General features: G+C 49.2%; 1 protein-coding gene across 5 annotated transcripts in view; it reads right to left on the reverse strand.

The window, feature by feature from the left end:
- Nucleotides 1-12250, reverse strand: part of LSAMP (limbic system associated membrane protein) — a 538214-nt gene that overhangs the window by 79713 nt on the left and 446251 nt on the right. The gene's annotated exons all lie outside the window — the stretch shown is intronic.

The following is a 12250-nucleotide window of genomic DNA, read 5'->3' on the forward strand; positions in this document are numbered from 1 at the left end:
TTATCCATGTCCCTCACTCTAGAAGTCCTCCTCCCACCCTTATCCATGTCTCTCTCTCCAGAAGTCCTCCTCCCACCCTTATCTATGTGCCTCACTCTAGAAGTCCTCCTCCCACCCTTATATGTCCCTCAATCCAGAAGTCCTCCTCCCACCCTTATCTATGTGCCTCACTCTAGAAGTCCTCCTCCCACCCTTATCCATGTCTCTCTCCAGAAGTCCTTCTCCCACCCTTATCCATGTCCCTCACTCCAGAAGTCCTCCTCCCACCCTTATCCATGTCTCTCTCTCCAGAAGTCCTCCTCCCACCCTTATCCATGTCCCTCACTCTAGAAGTCCTCCTCCCACCCTTATCCATGTCTCTCTCTCCAGAAGTCCTCCTCCCACCCTTATCCATGTCCCTCACTCTAGAAGTCTTCCTCCCACCCTTATCCATGTCTCTCTCTCCAGAAGTCCTCCTCCCACCCTTATCCATGTCCATCACTCTAGAAGTCCTCCTCCCACCCTTATCCATGTCCCTCACTCTAGAAGTCTTCCTCCCACCCTTATCCATGTCTCTCTCTCCAGAAGTCCTTCTCCCACCCTTATCCATGTCCCTCACTCTAGAAGTCCTCCTCCCACCCTTATCCATGTCTCTCTCCAGAAGTCCTTCTCCCACCCTTATCCATGTCCCTCACTCTAGAAGTCCTCCTCCCACCCTTATCCATGTCTCTCTCTCCAGAAGTCCTTCACCCACCCTTATTTATGTCCCTCACTCCAGAAGTCCTCCTCCCACCCTTATCCATGTCCCTCACTCCAGAAGTCCTCCTCCCACCCTTATCCATGTCTCTCTCTCCAGAAGTCCTCCTCCCACCCTTATCCATGTCCCTCACTTTAGAAGTCCTCCTCCCACCCTTATCCATGTCCCTCACTCTAGAAGTCCTCCTCCCTCCTCTATCTGCTGAGCATGCACTAAACCTCCCCTCCTGCTATTTGCATAGTCTTTGCTTTCTGCTTGAGACTAATACATCAGGTAATTCCTCTCTCCAGTGAAGCGTTCTGTTCCCGTCCAGCTCAGCAATCTCCAAGTATAAGATATTCCTGCTTTCCCAGACTCCTCTGCTGCTCTCTCCTCCTCCTCTACATCTACTGTGTCCAGTTATGAAAACCATCTCTATAAAGCCTATTAGGAATTCAGAGTTATTAGACACTCTCCGAGTGATTGTCTGATTGGCTGAGCAGCCTGTCACTTCAGAGACCGGCTGAGAGGTTCCACCTGTGGCTGCGGGGAGAAGCCAGGAAGACACTGGGGAGCGCGAAGGGTAATGTATATACTTTACTTTATTATTTTAGACTCTAAAAGCAAGGGCTGCACGGACTCGCTAACGATATATATATATATATATATATATATATATATATATATATATATATATATACAGCTCTTGCTGCACGATTATCGAGACATGTAATAGGCTCAGTAAGTTGCAGATTGGTGCTCGTTTACATTACTGATTGCGGTCCTAAGACTTCATTTTCCCTGTGGTACCCCACACACAATAAAATCCGGTGTGAATGTTTAGAGTCCGCATACACCTTATACTGTAGTCACTGTCGCTCATGGCGGGTTCGGCCATCAGTATAAGGTGTATGCGGCTCTCCCAACAGATGATGTTGGTGGAGAAAGGGGTAGGGCGTGATGGAAAATCAATGCCTGACCCGTTTGTTCTGGGAGAGATAAGCTGCAGTCAGAACTCTCTCTCTGTGGCTTACCCCTGCTTGGGGATGTTGGGTGCTCCCTACTGGATGAATGTGTGCAGAGGAGTGGAAGGGATGTTGGGTGCTCCCCACTGGATGGATGTGTGTGCAGCGGATGGGGGGGGGGGGGAATGTTGGGTGCCCCCCCAGCTGGATGAATTTGTGTGCAGGGATTGGAGGGGATGTTGGGCCCTCCCGGTTGGAGATGTGTGTGTGGAGGACTGGGGGGATTTTGGGTGCTCCCCACTGGATGAATGTGTGTGGATTATTGGAGCAGATGTTGGGTGCTCCCCGCTGGATGGATGTGTCCGGAGGACTGGCAGGATGATGGGTGCTCCGCGCTGGATGGATGTGTGTGGAGGACTGGGGGGGGGGGTGTTGGGTGCTCCCCACTGGATGGATGTGTGTGTGGAGGACTGGGGGGGGGATGTTGGGTGCTCCCCACTGGATGGATGTGTGTGTGGAGGATTGGAGGGGGATGTTGGGCACTCCCAGCTGGATGGATGTGTGCAGAGGATGGGGGTGTGTGTGTTGTGCGCTCCCCGCTGGATGGATGTGTGTGTGTAGGACTGGGGGGATGTTGAGTGCTCCCCGCTGGATGGATGTGTATGGAGGATTGGATGGGAAGTGTGGGTACTCCCAGCTGGATGGATGTGTGTGTGGAGGACTGGGGGGATGTTGGGTGCTCTCCGCTGGATAGATGTGTGTGTGTAGGACTGGGGGGATGTTGGGTGCTCCCTGCTGTATGGATATGTGTGGAGGATTGGAGATGATGGTGGGTGCTCCCCGCTGGATGGATGTGTGCAGAGGATGGGGGGGGGGATGTTGTGCGCTCCCCGCTGGATGGATGTGTGTGTGTAGGACTGGGGGGATGTTGGGCGCTCCCTGCTGGATGGATGTGTGTTTAGGACTGGGGGGATGTTGGGCGCTCACCACTGGATAGATGTGTGTGGAGGATTGGAGGGGATGGTGGGTGCTCCTCACTGGATGGATGTGTGTGTGTAGGACTGGGGGGATGTTGTGCGCTCCGTGCTGGATGGATGTGTGTTTAGGACTGGGGGGATGTTGGGCGCTCACCACTTGATAGATGTGTGTGGAGGATTGGAGGGGATGGTGGGTGCTCCTCACTGGATGGATGTGTGTAGAGGATTGGAGGGGATGGTGGGCTCTCCCCGCTGGATGGATATTTGTGGAGGATTGGAGGAGATGTTGGGTGCTCCCCACTGGATGGATGTGTGTGTGGAGGATTGGAGGGGATGGTGGGTGCTCCTCACTGGATGGATGTGTGTAGAGGATTGGGGGGGATGGTGGGCGCTCCCCGCTGGATGGATGTGTGTAGAGGATTGGAGGGGATGGTGGGCGCTCCCCGCTGGATGGATATGTGTGGAGGATTGGAGGGGATGTTGGGCTCTCCCCGCTGGATGGATGTGTGTGTGTAGGACTGGGGGGATGTTGGGCGCTCCCCACTGGATGGATGTGTGTGGAGGATTGGAGGGGATGTTGGGCACTCCCCGCTGGATGGATGTGTGTGGAGGATTGGAGGAGATGTTGGGTGCTCCCCGCTGGATGGATGTGTGTGTGTAGGACTGGGGGGATGTTGGGCGCTCCCCACTGGATGGATGTGTGTGGAGGATTGGAGGGGATGTTGGGTGCTCCCCACTGGTTGGATGTGTCGAGGATTGGAGCGGATGGTGGGCTCTCCCCACTGGATGAATGTGTACGTATGGTGCAGAGACAGTCTAATAATTCCGGCAGAGGATTGATATTATCTTAGAAGTGAGGAGAGAAGCGGCACTGAATTATTATTTGGGGAGTTGAGAGACGTTTTCTGTGTACCTTCCACTCCAACTGCATCCTGATTTATGGCAGCACTTGCCTGCTTTTAGTGTATATTATTAAAGCGTCTGAGAAAGCAATCTCCCTGGCAGAAGGCAAGGAGAAGAAGCCATTAGGTTCACAAGGGCTCTCTCACTGCTAATCATTATCCTCACCTAGCCCAGGGCGGCCGCGGGAGCGCACAGCCATGATTGCATCTGGCCGGCACAATGTCTTACACTGACGCTGACTTCTTTCTCTTCTCTTTCCATTTAACAAGAATAAAATAAATCATTGTCTAAGTCTTAGAACAATTGGGAGGAGATATTTTATCCAACCTTATTTAACCCCAATTTATGGCCGGGGGGGGGGGGGGAGGAGTTCCTTTCTGCTTTTGTGGAGACTAATTGTACCTTTTAGTCTGTGCACATTTTATACTGGTTTATAGGGCGCTGGATCACGTCCTACATCCCTCCTCCATCTCCAGACACACTTGAAGACACAGAAGAATAAGGCTCGTGCGGCTCTTCCCATAAGGTGCTCATCCCAAACCCTACGTCAGGATATAAAGACTCTTATACTTCTTGCCATAGAAGAAGGTGCTACTTTAAGCTTCCCATCCCTGGACATGAGACCCCTATGTCTTCTACTGCCCCATCCCACATCATAAGTGTCTAGGGCTTATACCTTTTCTTTGTCCAGAGTTTGTCCCAATTTCCATCTTTAGGCTGCGTTCACACTACGTATATTTCAGTCAGTATATGTATATTTCAGTCAGTATATTTCAGTCAGTATTGTGGTCCTCATATTGCAACCAAAACCAGGAGTGGATTAAAAACACAGAAAGGATCTGTTCACACAATGTTGAAATTGAATGGATGGCCGCCATATAATGGCAAATATTTGCTGTTATTTTAGAACAACGGCTGTAATATTGAAATAATGGCCGTTATTTACTGTTATATGGCGGCCATCCACTCAATTTCAACATTGTGTGAACAGATCCTTTCTGTGTTTTTAATCCACTCCTGGTTTTGGTTGCAATACTGACTGAAATATATTGACTGAAATATACGTAGTGTGAATGCAGCCTTAGGCTGGGTTCACACTACGTATATTTGAGGCTGTATAGCAACCAAAACCAGGAGTGGATTGAAAACACAGAAAGGTTCTGTTCACATAATGTTGTAATTGAGTGGATGGCCGCCATTTAATGGCAAATATTTGCTGTTATTTTAAAACAACGGCTGTTATATTGAAATAATGGCCGTTATTTACTGTTTTATGGCGGCCATCCACTCAATTTCAACATTGTGTGAACAGATCCTTTCTGGGTTTTTAATCCACTCCTGGTTTTGGTTGCTATGAGGACCTGACATGAGGACCAAATACAGCCTGAAATATACATAGTGTGAACCCAGCCTAAGGCTGCGTTCACACTACGTATATTTCAGTCAGTATATTTCAGTCAGTATTGCAACCAAAACCAGGAGTGGATTAAAAACACAGAAAGGATCTGTTCACACAATGATGAAATTGAGTGGATGGCCGCCATTTAATGGCAAATATTTGCTGTTATTTTAGAACAAGGGCTGTTATATTGAAATAATGGCCGTTATTTACTGTTATATGGCGGCCATCCACTCAATTTCACTATTGTGTGAACAGATCCTTTCTGTGTTTTTAATCCACTCCTGGTTTTGGTTGCAATACTGACTGAAATATACGTAGTGTGAACCCAGCCTTAGACTTGAAGGGTCAATGTTAGTTCGAACACCATCTCAGGAAATGAACAACTTTCTCTCCTCCCTCTCAGGCCTAGTCGACCAATGTGACCCAGCTCTAGTCCCACCTTCCCATCCTTGGACATGAAGGGTTAACGTTATCCCCGACTCACCATTTCATGAAATGTAGAGCTTGAGCTCATTCCTACCTTGGGACATGAAGGACCAGTGTGTGTCCCCACGTTCCATCCCAGCCGGGACCCAGAAAGTGTTCCACCTTCACATCCAAGGACATAAAGGCCCAGCTTCTGTCTCAGCGTCCCATTCCAGGATATCAAGCCCAGAACTTGTTCTACCTCCCTATCCTAGGGTATCAAGACCTAGGGGGGAGATTTATCAAACTGGTGTAAAGTAGAATTGTCTTAGTTTCCCCTAGCAACCAATCAGATTCTACCTGTCATTGTTTGAAAAATAAAAGGTGGAATCTGATTGGTTGCTAGAGGCTACTAAGACAATTCTACTTTATACCAGTTTGATAAATCCCCTAGTGCTTGTCCCAGCTTTGTATCCCAAGACTTAAATATTCAGTATTTTTCCCCATTCCTGGAGATAAAGACGATTGTAGAAGGAAGTATTGGGCTCGATGGATTTTCACTGCTGACCATTTTGTTCCTGGAGAGATAAGCTGACACCAGGGCAGGCTGGCTGCGGCTTAGAGTCCTTTTACATGGTCTGATATTGGTCTGTGCAAGGACACAAGTAAGCACTGATCAGCACTGGATTCATAAAGTTACATAATATTTGTAATTTACTTCTATTTAAAAACCCTCCAGTCTTCCAGTACTTATCAGTTGCTGTATGTCCTGCAGGAAGTGGTGTATGCTCTCCAGTCTGACACAGTGCTCTCTGCTGCCACCTCTGTCCATGTCAGGAACTGTCCAGAGCAGGAGAGGTTTTCTAAGGGGATTTGCTGCTGCTCTGGACAGTTCCTGACATGGACAGAAGTGGCAGCAGAGAGCACTGTGTCAGACTGGAGAGAATACACCACTTCCTGCAGGACATACAGAAGCCAATAAGTACTGGAAGGACTGGAAATGTTTAAATAGAAGTAAATTACAAATCTATATAACGTTCTGACACCTGTTGAATTGAACCGATTATTATTATATTATTAGAAAACCTATATAGACCATACATATGTCACTATAGAGCAGTATCTCCAACCTGCGGTTCGCCAGCTGTTGCCAAACTACAACTCCCATCATGCCCTGACAGCCTTCGGCTGTCAGGGCATGATGGGAGTTGTAGTTTGGCAAGCGCTGCAGACCAGACCCTGCTATCTAGTAGATCTCATAGTACTGGTAGTAACCTTGCGGCTCCTTATTTTCGCCGCTCGTCAATAATCCTCCCCTTTAAGCTATTAATAATGTTAAAAAAATATGCAAATGTTCTTCCTTTCGTACTTGTCGAAGCAGCAGAACGAGCTCATTAGCATATTTGCAAGGTTAATGTAGTATCCTTAATAAGATAAATACGGAGCGTTGTGCTAAGTCACCAAGACACATCCTGCGCGCTCTGCGCTCACGCCGCGCCAAGCGCCAAGATACTATTAATATTAGAGAATCAGAGGCTGAAATGTGGGGATTACTGGGATATGAGAGGAGCTTAATGAACGTGGCCGATCCACCGATACCGGGGTGGGGGGGGGCTCCGGGTCATGTGACATCACAAGTGGCTGCATGTGAATTGAGCATCCGGAATGTTCTGCTGCTATTAGGAGCGGGGGAAACAACAGGAATATTACTTATTAAGTATCAGATAATAATATTCATCAGCTGTGCAGGTGTAGCAGAGCCGAACAATACATTCAAGGCTTATGTAAATAAAGGAGAATCACAGAGCATTGTCTACACTGGCTAGAGCTGGGAGCAGGACTAGCTAGCTGTGTACTACAATGTATCAGTCTGAAGCTCACAGAGCATTGTCTACACTTGCTAGAGCAGGGAGCAGGACTAGCTATGTACAATGTATCAGCCTGGAGCTCACAGAGCATTGTCTACACTGGATACAGCTGAGAGCAGTCTAGCTATGTACAATGTATCAGTTTGGAGCTCACAGAGCATTGTCTACACTGGATACAGCTGAGAGCAGTCTAGCTATGTACAATGTATCAGTCTGGAGCTCACAGAGCATTGTCTACGCTGGATACAATTGTAACAACCCTGCAGGACAATCATTCCTCAGCCGGTAGCGCCATCCCCAGTCATGTACCGGCTATACGGCTCCATTGTTTGGGTAGATTTACTATCAATCAGTCACGAAACACATAAATAACACAACAAGACGCTGACACCATTGTGCCGAGTCGGCTCTGCTACATGCCTTGTATCCATTCTGTTGGGTTATTTGTCAAATCTGTTTCTAGGCAACTCGGCTAATACAGTGATACAAGCCGCTTCTGGATTGTTCTGTAGCAAGTAATTGCAATAAACTTGTCAGAAGCTCCAGGAGTCCCCTGTACAGAGGATCTTAGGGTACAATCCTTACTGCCCCCCCCCCCCCCCCATGTGCTGCTCCCTACATCATCTGCACTCATCAAGCCCCTGCTCACACACAATATTGCTTCTCTGCTCCGAAACTTTCCTCTAAGTTGATTTGTAGAGAAGTTGACAGAGCAAATTGAATTCTCTGTTCTTCTCAGGAATGATAAATCGAGTCCTTGACCGGCAGCAGATACAGGACTGGGGGTTACACTGTATCTCAACCCGGCCGAAACTTCATGGAAAGTTACCAGTAAGGGAGCGTTCAGACACGGTGCAGATTCCTCCCTGCAGGACTGAAATCAACATCTACATATAATGAAAATATTCGGCTAGAAAAAATGAGACTGTTGCAGATTGTATACGTATAGAATCTTATTTACTTATATTTTCTCCCTGCACTGTAGGTGTTTACTTTTGTTGTTTACTCTTTCAAATTAACAGGTTTTGAAAAGTTACAGTATATAGATTTGTTATTTATATCTATTAAAAAATATCCAGTCTTCCATACTTATCAGCTGCTGTATGTCCTGCAGGAAGTGATGTATTCTTTCTAGTCTGACACAGTGCTCTCTGCTGCCACCTCTGTCCATGTCAGGAACTGTCCAGAGCAGCAGCAAATCCCCATAGAAAATCTCTCCTGCTCTGGACAGTTCCTGACATGGACAGAGAGCACTGTGTCAGACCGGAAAGAATACACTACTACCTGCAGGACATACAGCAGGTGGTAAGTACTGAAAGACTGGAAATTTTTTTAAATAGAAGTACTTTACAAATCACTGTAACTTTTTGAAACCGGTTGATTTGAAAGAATAAAAAAATCACTGCAGTACCCCTTTAAAAGACATGTACTACAACATTGTGTGTATTTAGTTTAGTTTCACTGGAATTTTCTATTATTATTATAGATGACATTTTCTAGTAATGTGCAATTGTAAGGGGTTTCAATACTTGGCCCTTATGGGGGCTCCTGAGCACCTAATCCTCTATGGGGGCTCCTGAGCACCAGATCCTCTATGGGGGCTCCTGGGCACCAGATCCTCTATGGGGGCCCCTGAGCATCGGATCCTCTATGGGGGCTCCTGAGCACCAGATCCTCTATGGGGGCTCCTGGGCACCAGATCCTTTATGGGGGCTCCTGAGCACCAGATCCTCTATGGGGGCCCCTGAGCATCGGATCCTCTATGGGGGCTCCTGGGCACCAGATCCTTTATGGGGGCTCCTGGGCACCGGATCCTTTATGGGGGCTCCTGAGCACCGGATCCTCTATGGGGGCTCCTGAGCACCGGATCCTCTATGGGGGCTCCTGGGCACCAGATCCTCTATGGGGGTTCCTGAGCACCGGATCCTCTATGGGGGCTCCTGAGCACCAGATCCTCTATGGGGGCTCCTGGGCACCGGATCCTTTATGGGGGCTCCTGAGCACCTAATCCTCTATAAGGGGCTCCTGGGCACCTAATCCTCTATAAGGGGCTCCTGGGCACCAGATCCTCTATGGGGGCTCCTGAGCACCAGATCCTCTATGGGGGCTCCTGGGCACCGGATCCTTTATGGGGGCTCCTGAGCACCTAATCCTCTATAAGGGGCTCCTGGGCACCTAATCCTCTATAAGGGGCTCCTGGGCACCAGATCCTCTATGGGGGCTCCTGAGCACCAGATCCTCTAGGGGGGCTCCTGAGCATCTAATCTTCTATGGGGGCTCCTGAGCACTGGATCCTCTTTGGGGGCTCCTGAGCACCAGATCCTTTATGGGGTCTTCTGAGCAAGGGATCCTCTATGGGGGCTCCTGACCACCAGATTCTCTATGGGGGCTTCTGAATACTGGATCCTCTATGGGGGCTTCTGAGCACCAGATTCTCTATGGGGGCTTCTGAATACTGGATCCTCTATGGGGGCTTCTGAGCACCAGATTCTCTATGGGGGCTTCTGAATACTGGATCATCTATGGGGGCTTCTGAGCACCAGATTCCCTATGGGGGCTCCTGAGCACATAATCCTCTATGGGGGCTCCTGATCACCAGATCCTGTATGGGGGCTCCTGATCACCAGATCCTCTATGGGGGCTTCTGAGCACCAGATTCTCTATGGAGGCTCCTGATCACCAGATCCTCTATGGGGGCTCCTGATCACCAGATCCTGTATGGGGGCTCCTGATCACCAGATCCTCTATGGGGGCTCCTGAGCACATAATCCTCTATGGGGGCTCCTGATCACCAGATCCTGTATGGGGGCTCCTGAGCACCGGATCCTTAGTGGGGGCTCCTGAGCACTGGATCCTCTATGGGGGTTCCTGGGCTCTTAACTCTTTGCTATAGTTAAGAGTTAAGTGAGTGAAGAGAACGGATTTTGCACATTATTTTGATTTTGTTCAGTACCTGTTTTCTACATAAAGAAGTGGCACTCACCAGGGCGATGATTTACCCCTTTAATGGCCCCTATTAAATCTCAGTGCGCAGACCCTTTGGCTTGTCACCGAGGCATCTCTGGGACTCCGTGTACTGACATCAGCACATCCACGCTGCGCCTAATTGTTCTTTGCAACCATTTGCATACTTTGCAGATCCGCGTGGTGAGATTTGTTTTCGGTTTACTTGTTTTTTTGATGATTTTCGGCAGATTATGCTCCACATAAATCTGGATAAATAATGCACGGAGCGCCAGTCACTCTCCCCGCACGGCTTCACTTCACTCATCACGGGAAAAGTTCAGTCCTACAAGGCTGCACCGTAACAGGGGCGATGCGGATACTGCAGATGATAAACTAAGCACTGCTGACTAGAGAGATGCAGAGGATTATACTGCTGCACAGGGGCACGGCTGGGGTCTGGCTGCTGCACACAACGGCCGCCACTTCTGGATATGCACATTGAGGGTCTGGACAATATACTTAAAGGGAATCTGCAGACATGGTAAAATAGCCAGAACAAATGATACCAGTCTATCAGATGGCTGTTTTCTAAATTGTAAAATGATGTTTTCTTTCTAAGCTCAAGAGTTGTTATGGCTAGGCTGGGCTGCTGCATGCACGCCTCTTCCTCCTTACCTGCCCTCCATGATTGATGTACATTGCTTAGCTTCCACCAATGGCCTCTGTATATCAATCATACAGGGTAGGTAAGAGTGGAGGAGGGAGGAGGCGTGCATGCAGCAGCTTAGCATCAACTCCATAACCCAAAACATGATTTTATTAGCTATCTGCCCATGTCTGTAGCTCTGAGCATGGCATAGAGCTGACAGATCTGTCGCCCTAGACAAGGGATGGGGAACATTCGCTTGGGCTGTCCAGGCATGATGGGAATTGTAGTTTTGAAACAGCTGGAGGGCCGAAGATTCCCTACCCCTGCCTTAGACGAAGGAAAAGCTTTGTACCAGAATTGGACTTTACAACAATTAAAAACTGCAGAGTGCCCCCCAACCCTGGCACTAAAAAACTGCAGAGTGCCCCCCAACCCTGGCACTAAAAAACGGCAGAGTGCCCCCACCCCTGGCATTGGAAAACTGCAGAGTGCCCCCCAACCCTGGCACTAAAAAACTGCAGAGTGCCCCCACCCCTGGCATTGGAAAACTGCAGAGTGCCCCCCACCCCTGGCATTGGAAAACTGCAGAGTGCCCCCCACCCCTGGCATTGGAAAACTGCAGAGTGCCCCCCACCCCTGGCATTGGAAAACTGCAGAGTGCCCACCACCCCTGGCATTGGAAAACTGCAGAGTGCCCACCACCCCTGGCATTGGAAAACTGCAGAGTGCCCCCCACCCCTGGCATTGGAAAACTGCAGAGTGCCCCCCACCCCTGGCATTGGAAAACTGCAGAGTGCCCCCCACCCCTGGCATTGGAAAACTGCAGAGTTCCCCCCACCCCTGGCAATGGAAAACTAAAGGGTGCACCCCCACCCCTGGCACTTAAAAACTGCAGAGTGCCCTGGCAGTGCACTGCCAGCACTACTACCAAGGACCATCCATCCTGGGGGCGATCCCCAGCCATGACCGGATGGAGCGGGGACGGGTGGGATGTGTGCGGATGATACGTGTTGTGCATTGCATAAGTATTAGCGCCAACAATGGGAAGATGATAGACCTGACCCAGCAGGATAATCGCCTTCATCTGCCGTGTAAGCGCCTGATAAGAGCCGCAGCGGGAATCTCCCGGGCTCAGGCACAACACTGGTTAACATCAGCGGCCCGGCGTTCGGGGATTGTGAAATATAGAATGGAGATTGATCCAGACAGTAAGAAATGAATGATCTTATCCCGGGGGAGATGAAAGTGGAGTTGTGCCGCCACACATCACATTGGCCGGCTACAATAACACTTGCCTTATATCTGGGTGTATTTCCCTCATACACGGGGATAATGGATCGCCCGGGATCAGATAAATCTTCACTTACCTCCTCGTCTTTTCCTTTAAGGGGAAGAACATATTGCAATGTATCGGCGTCTA

Source organism: Dendropsophus ebraccatus, chromosome 11 (genome assembly GCF_027789765.1).
Source record: "Dendropsophus ebraccatus isolate aDenEbr1 chromosome 11, aDenEbr1.pat, whole genome shotgun sequence".
NCBI lineage: Eukaryota > Metazoa > Chordata > Amphibia > Anura > Hylidae > Dendropsophus > Dendropsophus ebraccatus.